This window comes from Canis lupus, chromosome 11, assembly GCF_011100685.1.
Source record: "Canis lupus familiaris isolate Mischka breed German Shepherd chromosome 11, alternate assembly UU_Cfam_GSD_1.0, whole genome shotgun sequence".
NCBI classification, from domain to species: Eukaryota; Metazoa; Chordata; class Mammalia; order Carnivora; family Canidae; genus Canis; species Canis lupus.
In genome coordinates this window covers 43170793-43185459 of record NC_049232.1, presented here as the reverse complement: position 1 = coordinate 43185459, position 14667 = coordinate 43170793, and the positions used below count along the sequence as shown (strand labels likewise).

General features: G+C 35.6%; 1 non-coding gene across 1 annotated transcript; it reads left to right on the top strand.

The window, feature by feature from the left end:
- The first annotated feature begins 9242 nt into the window (after nt 1-9242).
- On the top strand, nt 9243-9344 carry LOC119874074. The gene has a single exon (XR_005367299.1). It is a non-coding gene; the product is annotated as a U6 spliceosomal RNA (small nuclear RNA).
- The last annotated feature ends 5323 nt before the right edge of the window (nt 9345-14667 follow it).

The following is a 14667-nucleotide window of genomic DNA, read 5'->3' as shown; positions in this document are numbered from 1 at the left end:
TATTTTAGACACTAAGAATGCAACAGTAAACATATATCTTACCCCTGTGTGTAAATGCAGACAGGATGAGAATAAACCCATAAACCAGCAATCAAATAAGAAAAACAACAAGAGGTGCTATGAGAGAATCCAACCGGCGATCTAATTTCTGAGAAACCGGAATTTTTGTCTTTAAGTTTTCACAGTTTTACACTAGGGAAAGAAAGTTCATTTTTGTTTCTAACCATATTCACATTCATCTAAGTTAAAGCTCACCTATTCCCAGAGAAACATTGATATCTCATATAAGACATTTCATTCACTCACAGAAGATCTACATAATTGCCAGGGAATTGCATGAGTGAAAATCTCCTCCTAAACATGAAAGAGCAAGAAGTGATGAGCCAACCTTTTGTTTGCTTGTTTTGAAGACAATATATTTCCAGGGTGAAGAGCTTACTCTACCAGAGCATGAACAGAAAAAGTAAATAACCAAACCCAGGAGGGGATGCTCCTAAAAGCTACTGCATTCTTTCCTCACAAAAATTGATTTTAGAAAATTCAAGTTTCTCTTCTTCCCCTAGGCACCCTTCTTAAAACTTTTTATCAGGATATCTGCCATTAGCTCTCAACCTATAATTTCCACAAATTAGGGATATATGGCATATATTTTTTGTGGCAACCAGCCACTTTTCAGACAGATCAATCTACTTCCATATGTAAACAAGTCTTGTCTACATACAAAGAACTATTTAGGGAAATTCAAAACATTTAGGGAAGAAAGCGTGTGAATAAAATAATGATGCCTGATTTTGGAAAAATAAGCAAAAAACAAACACACCTCCACAACCATGATCACAGTAAAATGAAGTGTTGGGCAAAGAAATTTCCTGCCAGAGAATTACTAGCTCTCTACAAATGGACCACAGAACTAGATAATCCCATTGGTTTCCCATAATTGGATATATGATTCACAAAGATGAATTTATACAGAGAAAAGAGAAAAAGAAAAAGAGAAAAAGCATTAAAAGTATGGGAAAATATAGAGAAGCATGAGAGTGAGATCTAACCTGATAACCATTAATATAATAATAGCTGCTCCCTCATCTTCAAATTTCCTCTTTATGAAGATGACTATCCTATGTACACCCAGTCCTTCCTCCTAAGGTCCACATGCATGTTTCTAACCATTTTTTGAATTATTCTGCAACAGAAATCAAGTATCTCTAAAATTCTTCAAAATGTATTCATTTTCAGGATTCTCCTTTTCATGATTATTCAATTTGCAAAGTCTACCCTTACTTTTTAAAAGTCCTCTTTACTATATTCAAAACTGGAAACAGGTTTTCCTTTCATTCTCTGTCATTATTTGCTAGCATAATCCCTAGTATCCAATAAGTAGACCCTATTCTAGATATATACAGCCTTTCATCAAAAATTTCAGACCTTTTTCTCAAAATTCAAGTCAAAGAAGAGTCCAAATGAGAGAAAAGGGACTCAGTCCAAGCCAAAACTCACTTATTCACCAAACACAGGTTTGGTTTTTTTAAACCTGGAGGGTAATAGTGGTTGGCTGCATCAGTTTGCATTCCTACCAAGAGTACACTAGAGTTCCTGTGTAGCCACTGTGAAAGACAGTGTAGAAGTCCCTCAAAAAATTAAAAATAGAATTGCCATATGATCCAGTCAATAATTGTACTACTGGGTATTTACTGAAAGAATATGAAAACACTAATTCAAAGGGATACATGCATCCCTATGTTTATTGCAGCATTATTTACAGTAGCCAAACTATGGAAGGAACCCAAGTATCCATCAATAGATGAGCGGTTAGGGACATCTAGGTGGCTCAGTGGTTGCCTTTGGCATCTGCCTTTGGCTCAGGGCGTGATCCTGAGGTCCTGGGATCGAGTCCCACATTGGGCTCCCTGCAGGGAACCTGCTTCTGCCTATGTCATGCCACTCTCTGTCTCTCGAATAGACAAGTAAATAATCGTAAAAAAAATAGATGAGTGGATAAAGAATACACACACACACACACACAATGGAATATTATTCAGCTATTAAAAAAGAATGAAATCTTGCCATTTGCAGTGACATGGATGGAACTAGAGGATATTATGCTAAGTGAAACAAGTCAGAGAAAGACAGATACCATGATTTCATTCCTATATGGAATTTAACAAAACAAAGGAGCAAAGGAAAACGTTTAAAAAGAGACAAACCACAAATTAGACTCTTAAATACAGAGGACAGTTGGTTACCAGAGGGGAGATGGGTGAGGTATGGGTGAAATAGGTGAAGAGAATTAAGAATACACCTATCTTGATGAGCATTAAGTAATATATGGAATTGTTGAATCACTATATTGTACACTTGAAACTAATACAACACTGCAGGTTAACTATACTGGAATTAAAATTTAATAAATTAAAAAATAAAAAATCTAGAAGGCAACACTCAGCAAACAAGGAAAAAGTATACATTTTAAGTTCTAACACAGTAACATATATCACATGACCTTGAGAGAGTCTGCTCACCTTTTTTCATACCATTTTCTCCTCCACAAAAGGTAATAGTCTCAAAAGTAAAAAAAAAAAATAATAATAATAATAATAATAGTAATAATTTAAGTCAGTGATTTAAGCCAGGGAAAGGCACAAGCACCACTTAAACTAGTTGTGATAATTAGGGATCCCTGGGTGGCTCAGCGGTTTAGCGCCTGCCTTCCACCCAGGGCATGATCCTGGAGTCCCAGGATCAAGTCCCACATCAGGTTCCCTGCATGGAACCTGCTTCTCCCTCTGCCTGTGTTTCTGCTTCTCTCTGTCTCTCATGGATAAATAAATAAATAAACTAGTTGTGATAATTAGAGCAATGAATGCAGGAAGCAGGAGCCATGAGATGCCTCCAGACCATGTATCAGCTAGTCTCATAATAAAGGTCAAAAAGGTTTTGTAAAACAGAAAGGCTAAATCTCTTTTTCCAAGGTTTGTCCCCTGAGACCCCAAGCCCCAAAGAAGTTATCTCTTCAAAATTCTGTAGTCAAGTGAATTTTGGAAACACTGTACAATAGATGCTCATCAGAATGATTCCTAATACACATTAGTATATTAAAGCCCCAGAAATCTTAGAGTCAAAAGATCTCTAATATTTTTTTACATAATTTTCCTGAACTTCTTTGACCAAAGTACTCTTTTTTTTGTCAGAAACTATCTAATAAAAGAAGTTTCTGGCCCAATTTAAGTTAGGATTAATAATACATGTTTTATTTACCCAAGTCTGTGAAGTATTATCTTTTTTATCTTGGCTCCCACCCCCATGGAATCCACAGCTGATGCAGCTTAAAGTAAGGAGAGTTTGGGTTTTTTTTTCCACATTATTAAATAAAGCTTCACTGTGGCATTTGTACCACCCCCTATTTAAATCTTTCTAGAAGTGCTTTCATTTACTTTATCACCTTTTCAATCTCTTACATATTCACCCAGACTTCCTATTTGAAACACCTTCTCAAGGACTTTTGAAGAATTCTGTTTTATAACACCAGGGTATTTAGAAGAAATATTTTCTTCTCCCTATGAGTTTATTTTGCTCTGCTAACATCACTTGACAGAACTTTACCTTTGCATTTGATGAAGCCTCCTTCAAGGTGTGTTGACATGTCAGTTGATGGTCTAGCAACTCTATTAAAGATTTGTAGCTGTAAAGCGCTGCTGTTCTAAAAATGCATATACCATTTGAAAAATCAATCCAGAGTGTTCTACAGTTCAACCCTCACACCAAAGCAGTAATATCCATTTCACTGTCAAAAATGAAATAACTGAAAACTTGGTTGACCTGATTCTACCACTCCCCAACTAGACCGGGATACCAAGTCGCTACCTCTCTGTCCAAAGTTGTCAATATTCTGCTCTACCTAACCCTGGAGCTCTCAGCTGTGTTATACTCATGCTCACACCCTCTTCTGTTATTATTTGAAATACCAACGGAGTTAAACAACATAACTAAAGACAAATTACCTTAATATGAAACATGCCTATTTCAGGGGCACCTGGGTGGCTCAGTTGGTTAAGCACCTGACTCTCGATTTATTTTTTTTTATTTTATTTATTTATTCATGAGAGACAGAGAGAGAGAGAGAGCGAAAGGCAGAGACACAGGCCGAGGGAGAAGCAGGCTCCATGCAGGGAGCCTGATGTGGGACTTGATCCCGGGTCTCCAGGATCAGGCCCTGGGCTGAAGGCAGCGCGAAACCACTGAGCCACATGGGCTGCCCTCAATTTCATTTCAGGTTGTGATCTCAGGGTTCTGGACTCCATGCTCAGCAAGGAGTCTGCTTGAGGATTTCTCTCCCTTCCTCCTGCCCCTCCCCCCATTTCCACTCTCACAAATAAACATACTTTTTAATGCCTATTTCAAACAACATTTTTTGTGCTTCTCCTCGAAATTCTGAGAAAAACTCTGGAACCAAGTATGAGGAATGCAGCTGGGGAAAGAGATGCTAGTTAATAATAACAGACCTACGTTATTTACAATAGCTTTTAATTGGTGTTAGTGTCTTTCTTCCTGATCCTACTTCCTGCAATTTCTCTTCACATTTACCATTCATTAATTCTTTGGAATTCTAAAAGCCAGCATTTATGTTCTTATATACTTCACACATTTGAGGAATTATGTATATATTAAAGGAAAAAAATGAATCAAAATGAATCAAGCTCTTTGAGCATTTACCAATAACTAAACCATCTAGATCAATCCACATTTTCTAAAGTGCTGATGGAAAACACTGACATTAAAGGATATATCCTATAAAAAGATTCTGTGGTCAAATGACCTGGGGGTAGAAAAAGAGTTTAGAATGGTTTAAACAGAGTCAAGAGATTTCCTATCCTAGAACCTCTTAGATTACTTAATGTGCTAATGTTCATTATGAATCTCTAAGAAGAGCATATAGGATGCAATATTTCCCAATTGTTTAGCCATGTAAACTTTTAATTTTATCATATATATTAACATATGCCAGAAGCAAGTCCATGGGAAAAATGATCCAAGTCAGTAACAAGGCCTTCAGGGAACTCTGGGCCAAGTCAGGCCTCTATAGTGATTACTCCAGGTACAATGAAGGAAGAAGCAGCACTTTCTAGGGACTTATATTTATTCCCAACCCCCCTCAAAAATATTTTAGCAGCAGCTAAAAATAACATTAAGATATTTTCCAAATGTGCTTAAAATATGCTGAAATAAGCCATTGATTTTATCATTTTCAAACTTTAAAATAGGAGAATATAAGCAAATTTGAAGTTTCCCAGAGTAGATTGAAAATGATATATTACTTATATTTTTTTTTAGAGAGGGGAGGGGAAGAGAGAGAGGGAGAGAGAGAATCTGAAGCAGGCTTCATGCCCAGCACAGAGCCTCATATAGGGCTTGATCTCACAACCCTGAGATGATGACCTGAGCTGAAATCAAGACTCAGACACTTAACTGACTGAGCCACCCAAGTGCCCCCAAAATGATATATTACTTATAAAAAGAAAAATACAATCATCATTTAATAATTTTTTTAAAAAATAAAACCTACCCTTCAGCATACAAAATCTGGTCTTAAAATTGTTCCAGTTACTATTTTCACATACAAAAATCACCCCAAAACTTGAGAGCATAAAACAAGCATTTTTATTATGCTCACAGAGACTGTGAGTCAAAAATTCAGAGTATAGTTTGTTTCTGCTATTTGATATTTTGGGCCTCAGCTGCGAGTAATTCAAATAGCTAGAGTTAGGACAGCTGAAACTAGAGAGCCACTTTCAACGTGAATGCCTTCACACACACGTGTAACACCTTGAAATGGATGGCTGCAAAGATGGCCTCAGGTGAGATGATTAACTGAGCACCTGTATGCGTCGCCTCTTCAGCCTGGGCCCTCAGCAGTTAGGCTTCCCACATGGCATCTCCTTGTTCTAACAAACAAGTCAGAACCCCCATAGCCTTTTATGCTCTGTTCTGACAAGCCATAGAGTATCTCTTCTGCCTCAACTGTCTTAGTTTTAGCAGTCACTAGTCCACCCAGATACAAGGGCAGAGGACCAAGACTCCATATCTCAATGGGAGAATTGCCAAAAAATTAAACTGTCACAGAAATACTATACAAGAAGCTTCTAACATTTTTTCCACCGAAAGAACCTCTAGATTTCATCTTTCATATCTACCTGAGATAAACTGAAGTGGCATGATAGGATGGCTTGGGGCAACTGAAGATATAAACTCTTAGAAATGACAGAGCTTAAGAGTTGGAGCTTGAATGAAAATGGAGTGTGAATATTGGTGGGAGAATTGCTATCATCACTTTTGCAGAAAAGAGAAAAATAAATACAGAATATGAGTCTTGGTTAAAAAATTAAGAAGTGGCCTTATCATTTGTGAGGTCTGATCCAAGTTCCCGTATTAGTGACATTAATCACACTGGTATTAGTAAAAAGCACATATTGTGCTGAACTAGAAATTCATATCTAGGTGTAACAGACTAATCATTCCTGAGATATGAATGCATCAACTTTTCAAGTGGATTTGTGCATATGTGCCTTCGTTCTGTATTACCCTATCATCTATTCATGCAGTCATTCAAAAAATAGGTACTTTCCATGTCTGTCCTGTATTGGTTGCTGAAAACACATGGATACATGGTGTTGTTAGTTCCTACTCTTAACACAGTCTAGAGCAATGTTCACACATTCCCTTGTCCAATTTCTCTTTTCAGGTAGTTCCTATTACAGTAGAAATTTAAAATCTACATAGTTAATAAAAATGTGAGTTAAATGATAAGACAACCAAACAAAAAAAATAAAAAAAAATATATTAAGTCATGAAATGAATGGTATAGACAATAAGTAATTTAAGTTCAGAGTAGAATCCAATCATTATGGAACTGGGTAAACTGAGAAGATTCATAGAGGTGCTTTACATATTTGTTCTCAAAAAAGAGTAACTCACTAATAACCAAATATTGAGCTTTATTTGTGCCAATTTACATTTTCAAAGGCATGTGACAGTTAAGAATTGTGCTATGTAAAACATAAAGTATGGGAAATGTTATGTGGCTTTTAAATTCTCTAAATCAAATCATATCAGTTCCCAGTCTCTACTGACCAAGTTTGGTGAAAAGACCAACATCAATAATCTTTTGTGTTTCACTATATTCCACTCCCCTGCATGCCTTTCTCTCCCTTTCACCTACCTCCTTCCTCCCCCGTCTTTCCATTCGTTCATTCATTTTATATTGTACCAAGATATCAGAACTTACAAAGTCAAAGAAAAATAGAGCAAATTCTCAATCAGTGGTCATTCATGGCCATTGCTAAAAGTAGTCACTGTCCTTGTTAACATAGCTCATTCACAGGTAGCCAATGCTGCTACTGGCCCCATTCTATGTTGCCAAATCATCTCTGTGGACTTTCTCCTCATCTGTCAAGTCAATGTTGGGGCTTATTGCCCAACCTTTAGGGACACTTCCACATAAAGAAAGCTTATGTAAACTTTTCCCTAGGGTAAGAAGAACTAGAACACAAAAACACTAAATACTGATTTAACTTTCAGCCAGAAAATGTGTAAAATTATTTTTTTTATTCTGCTGTAGAAAGATCTATTCCAGCAAAAAGCCTAGGAACAAGGTATAAAATTATTAATATATCGCCCTGCCATAAGTGATAACTGCATTTTTTCTTTTATCTAAAGGTCACCAACTTCCAGAAAAGAGCTACTCTGTTAAAAGAGGAGATCAAAGCACACAAATCTTGAACACCTATTAGCTGCACAAATGTGAGACAAAATATGTAAATGGCCTTGGTAGTAAGAAAATGAAAAGGCATTTCTGTTTAGTTATACATCTAACATATGTAATATGAATCATTTTGCTCTAACTGTGCTGTCATTTTTAAACTATTTGGTATTCATTGTAATTTATCCAATCATAATAAATTCATTTCACTTTGGAGATTATAGCCTAGATATTGTCAACCAATTTGTATATTTTTTAGGATCAATTGCTTACCAATACTGTGAATTTTTTTTTCCTAATTTGAAAACTGTTGAAACAACAGTTTTTCATAACTGACAAGAAGCTCATAGCAGTAATCCTGGGGGGGTTTTTTGTTTGCCTTTTTGATGGATGCGCTTTTAACACAGCACCTCAGTATCAGAGATTCCATTGTTATCAACATGTTGCTTCAATCTATCTTCAAGCTGTACCACCAACTGAGAAATATTAACCATATTTTACATTTCAGTAGTCAATTTGCCTTTTCTATTTCCTTTGTGAATAAAACATTTAGGTGTAATTCTTGACTGATCATATTAGCAAATGGTGTTGGTATTGGTATAAAAATAATAACATTGCATTTAAATACGATTTCTCAGTTGAGAGTGTCACTTTACAGGAAGTTAAAATCACTCCCATGGGGGATATAACAAGTTAAGTGTTTTGTCAAAAAACTTTTTTTCCTACTTTCCAATCCTTATGCCCACTTTGTCCCAGCTCCTCACTGAGTACTATTTATCCATAAATAGACTCTGCACATTTTAACAACGTCTACCAAAACAAGCTCCACAGCCCCACAGACTTATGGAACATTATTGCTCAAAAATTCTTTGGAGAAAAAAAAAATCTTTGGAGGTTTTGAAACTTGGTTGCAAATTGGAATCACCTTGGGAGTTTTAAAAAATGCCTGTTGCCTGGGTCACGCCCCAGAGATTCTAATTTAATTGGTAGAGAGTGAGGCCTAAGCATCAGGATTTTTAAAAGCTCCCCAGGTGATTCTAACATGCAGTCAAAATTGAGAACCACTGTTCTAAACCTTTGTTTTACAGGTAAAACAATTAACCCTATCAGTGACACATGCAAATTTAATATTAGAACTAAAGCTAAAACTTGAGTCTTTAGAATTCCAGTTAATAATTCATTTCACAAACTCGAGTGTTTTCATATGTGTTTCCCCAGGCCTAGGGCTCCTGGGATCTACTACAGTAGGGACCACAGAAGTAATGGGAATCAAAGAGCAGTCACATATCCACATATCCCTTAACAAAAGCAGCTTTTTTATATGCTGGACTTGCTTTGCAAGATTTTTTCCAGGGAAGAAAGAAAAACAAAAAACAAAAAAAGGAAAAAGTGTGTATCTGCTTAAGAGTTTTTTAAGAAAAGAAAAGAAAAGAAAAGAAGAAAAGAAAGAAAAAAGGAAAAAAGGGAAGGAGAGGGAAGAGAAGAGGAGGCCCACTTCAGCAGGATATATGCTAAAATTGGAATGATACAGAGATTAGCATGGTTCCTACAAACAGATAACACACAAATTCATTAAGTGTTCCATTAAAAAAGAAAAAGAAGAAAAAATTATGACTTCTTAAGGTTAACCCAGGGCCAGTGAATAAAATTATATATGTTAAAATATAAATCTGGGGATTTTATCTGTTTCAGTATAAGACAATGAAGAGGGCTTAAGGCCAGAAGATAACTGCATTGGACTTCCCAGTGTATATTCTATAATTTTCTTTTTATATATATATATATATTCTATAATTTTCAAGGAGGGCCATGTTGTTTCCAAGGTGTGAAGTGGATTAAGAGTGCCCCGAGGAACCACAGTTTTGAGAAGGTGAGAGAACTTTTTATTAAACAAACAAGAAGGGAATTTAGGCAAGTTGGAAGTTGAGGAGACGAGGCCAGAAAAGGCTGTAGGAACAAGGGCAGAAAGTTGGATTGAGAATGCTAAGACAGGAATTCTGGTTCCTAGAAGAAACTAGACTTTTATTTATTTCATAGGTTAAATAAAAAAGGCATACAGCTTGAGAAGAAAACGTGGAGGATGGCTATTTCACTGTCATAATCTTTGTCTGGAAAGCCCCCATCCTTTTACCTTTGGAACAGGCTGGAATAATGAAAAAGTTAAGCCGCAATGCTGAACATGCCTATTCATCATGATAACATTGGCTAAGACTCAACAACATCTACTGAAATCTCACAATTTGTTACAAGCACTTGTCTCTACAATTTTGTTTATTCATATCTTTCTGCCTTTGAATTTCTAGCAGTCATCCATTTTTTTATTTTTATTTTGCTATGTTTATATTTCCTATTACTATATAAAATCTAGTTGATGTATTTATTTTTTTAATAACTGGAAGTAATATATTATTTATAAGAATAGCTATCATATGTTCATCACCTACCACATACCAAAAACCATGAGTGCCACCTTGTAAATATTCTCTCTAATCCCCACAAAAACACTATGAAGTTAATGTGACCTACTTTCTACTCCTGGGGAATCTTGGGCTCAGAAAGGCTATTATAGCCCAAAGTCAGACAACTTTAAACTATTTTTGTTAAGATTTCCACAACACATGTTGTTTGCCATACCATGCTGCTTCATTCTCTCCGTAAGAACCCTGAATTAGGTGGAAATGCCCCCCCCCCCATATTTCTGAAATATGTAGGCCAGCAGTACTAAGCATATTTGAAGCAACTTTTTCCCCCATTAATGGGCCTCTGTTTTCCTTTATACCCAGAGAACCTCTTGAAGTTACTATTTTACTATGAAGTACAGATTAAAGTAAAAAAGAATAAAAGTATTTATAAAAGCATTTTGTGACATAAAAGGACTTTTATTTCTAAACGAGGCTTTGAAAACTTTCATCAAATTTTATGACGTTTAAGCATTGTATATTAATGAATCTAGAAGCCCATCTCTATCTAATTCTATATAATACTTCATCTTATGCATATCCACCTTATAGCAGACCATTAAACATACTTATCTTCGAACTTTTTTTTCCTTTCCTCTTGCAGAATATCTAGAAGAAAAACAACAAAATTGTTGGGGCACCTGAGTGGCTCATTCAGTTAAGCATCCAACTCTTGATTTCTAGCTCAGGTCATGATCTCAGGGTCATTAGATCAAGCCCCATGTTGGGCTCTAGCTGAGCTCTGGGCCTAAGATTCTCTCTCTCCCTCTTCCTCTGCCTCTCCCCCACTTCTCTCCCTCTCTACAAACAAAACAAAAGAATACAACATTGTCATTAGCACTTTGGGTTTAAAATGCTAAATTGGTTCTTATTAAATCTTAAAAATATAATGTAGAGGTCCTTCCTTTCTCCCATTTAGCAAGGATGCATGTCTTAACTCATCTCCTCTAAAATAAATCCACTATTGCATAAATCTAACTAACAGTACACTTAAGTAAGATTTTGCTATCATTTTGTATTTCACATGTATGTGTGGTTTTGTTAATATTTGATACTGACTTGTGATATAAGCAGTATTCATCTTCCAAGAGTTACATGATTTCCAATTCTCTCTTGTTTCAATATTTAAATCGTGTTGCAGCCATCTCTGTTTGCTGAAATAAAAATAACTAAAAGTTACTGAATACTTAAGATATTTTAGGTATTTCAATCATTTTAAGTATAATATATTGATTTATCCTCATGACAAATCTATAAAAAACATACAATATTACCCCCATTTTATGGATAAGAAAACTGAGTTTAAGTAATGTACCCAAAGTTACTCAGTTAACAAGCGTATAGCTTGATTCAAATCCAGGCAATCTGAGTATAGAGCCCTCTGATGCCTTGGCTACTCTTTAACATACAACATTCATTCCCGTTAGCCCTTTCTTTACTCTGCCTTAAATTATTATTATACCTCATTGCCTGCACAAAATCAGAAACTAAAGAGATCTATCCCTCTGATTCCTTTTATCATCTTACCAGCTCCTGAGATAAGGCCTTGCACAAAATAGGTGCCCCACAACTTGAACTAAATTATTAAATTAAATTGAACTAATTAAATTAATCATTTATTCATTCCATAAATATTTAAAACACATCTCTGTGCCAGTCACTGTAATTTGTGATAGAGATAGAATGTTGAATAATATAGAGAAGGGCCTTTTTTGCCCTACTAGAAAGAATATTCTAATTTGGTTATATTATTAAAAAAAAATCTAGGTAATCAGTGATTCAGTTGGTACACTTTTAGTTGACAGTGAAAAAACTAACCAAAACTAGCTTAAATGAAAAGGTACCTTAATATTTCACATTCCTGAGAAATCTAAGAGGTGCTGACTTTAGACTCCATTAAAATAGGGCTTCAAAAATGTCATCAGTAAATTTTCTCTTTCTCACTCTTGGTTCTGCTTTCCTCATTCTGTTGTCCTTAGGCAGAGCTCTCTCCATGTGATGGCAACAAGAGCTCCCGGCAGCTCCAGCTTAAAACATAGCAACTAAGGGGTGGAGGATGTACTTTTTCCTGAAAGTTCCAGCAAACATTTTTGGTGGAGCTCTTATTGGCTGTGTTTGGGTCGCACATGCAACTCTAAATCCATCAAAATGGCCAAAATGGCCAGGCCCCTGTAATGTGCTCATAGCTTAACTCTGGTAAATTCTATAACACTGGGGAAGGGAAAGCTTGCCAATAAACCATGTATCTATTACTCTCAATGAGATAAAAGTGTTAGCTACTCCATATACTCACTGGGCAAGAAATAGTTCTCTATCCATATCCTTCAAAGAAATTACCCCTCATAAAATGACCACCACCCCAAGAAAGATTTTTTAAACCTTATTTTCAATCATTTTGTTACATTGGTAACTCTACTAAGCTCACACATTACATTCAACCCATTATTTTAAAGAAAAAGAGATAACCCCACCAGCAGAAGCAGCCAGACTCTTAACTGATGTATGCATTGAAAGAGCTTCATTTGAGAGATATTTTATATTTAAAAATCTAAATTTCAACAAAATGTTTTATTGCTTCTCCTAGATTATTGGGATTTAATCTCTTCAAATCATACTGTGTCCATAGAAATCCTTTCCTGAGTTCAATTTTAAATAATCTTTATCTGTATAGCATTGGCTGATCCCAAAAATGCTTAATAAAGACTGTCACAAAACAGTGATTTCAAAGTCAAACTGATTCATATATTAAAATTCTGAAAAACAAAATTGCACAAAATGCAACCATAATGTAGAAAACACACTGGGAGACCAAAATTAATGGGAAGGTCAGGGAAGGGGGAGCAAACAGATGTAATTGAAGTATTCATTAACTCCTTTCACTCTGGGGTACTGAATGTATAAGTAGTGATAAACAACCACCCAGTTGATTATGGGAATATGGGGAGTAATCAAAGTTTAAAAAAAAAAAGAGGAACAAGAAATCAAGGTAGCTAAAGGGAATAACTCAGAAACAGGTAAGAAATAAAAATAAAGAAAGTAGCTGACAAACTGAAAAAGGTGACTGGGGACTCCTTAGGGGACAATAAGGAAAGTGGGCTTTCACAAAATGTATGACCAGATTTCTAGCTATAATCAAGAAGCTCTAGAGACCTTAACAGTGAGCCTATTAAGTTAAAATCAGATCTAAGTGCAGTTGGTATCATTTCAGAGTCCAGAAGATAGCATCAATCTATGAGAAAAGATCCCTTGATTATTATTAGTGAAAAATTTAAAAGTACCAAAGTATATGCATATGGCATAAATTAGGATAAGTACAGAAGCAATAAAAAGAGCAGTTTAAGACACTTAAATAAACAAACAATAAAACAAACAAAATTGATGAGAGCCTCTTCTTTCTAAGGGACTTGGTATTGTCATATCAAACAAGAAGGCCTGCTTAAGATGGTAAGTTCATGGATAAGAAAGGATTTTTTTTTTTTTTTGCTAAAATATTAGTAAAGGAGAGATCCAGATTAGGCTTGTATTCAGCAGATCAACCTAATATTTTTCTGGAGTTTGACAGAAAGGATCCTATATATTCATCAAAGAAAATTTAATTTTCTCTGGAGCACATAAACAGCATTTTGCACCCTCTCCTGTAATTAGTGAATAAGTTCTGAATAGTAGAATGCAAGAGAGAGTGACAAATGATAATTTTAGGCCTGACCCTAAAATCTCTTGGGCCATCCTTTGAATTCTTTATCTCATTTGTCCAAAGAGATGTAGAGCCAATACATGAAAGGTGCCTGATACCCTGAAGGACTGCATGGGGCAGAGCCTCTATGTGGACCCACAGCAAACTATAACATAAATATTAAATGCTTATTTTATTAAGCAAGCAATATCAGCCTCCTCCAACTAATATACAAACATAGGCCCAGAAATTACTGAAGAAAACTGAATTTTTTTGGAAATAAAGCTAAGAAGAGACAAGAAGGAACGATCCTGTAGTACACTAAAGTCCAGGGATAGATGAGGTGAAACAAATAGGGGGGAAAAAAAGTTCACATTATTTGAGATAGTAGAAGGGTATTTAAGACAAAAGATGTCTAATATAAATTTGAGTTGTATGCTGTGCTATGCTGTGTTGCATTGTGCATAAATCCCCCTCTTGGATGCCAAATCTTGAGTAAAATTTGCTAAATGCAAAGACTTTTAAAAAATATTATCTTGAAAGTGAATGAATCTAATCAGAGTGGTATATAGCAAGGTGATATAAGGGGAAAAGGGAGCAGTCAGCAAAGAGGCGAAACAAAGAGTAGAGATTAGGAATTTAGTAATAGCAGCTTTCTTCCTCATTCTGTGAGGACAGCATTATCCTTTTTTTTTTTTTTAAGATTTTATTCATTTATTCATGAAAGACACAGAGAGAGGCAGAGACACAGGCAGAGGGAGAAGTAGGCTCCATGCAGGGAG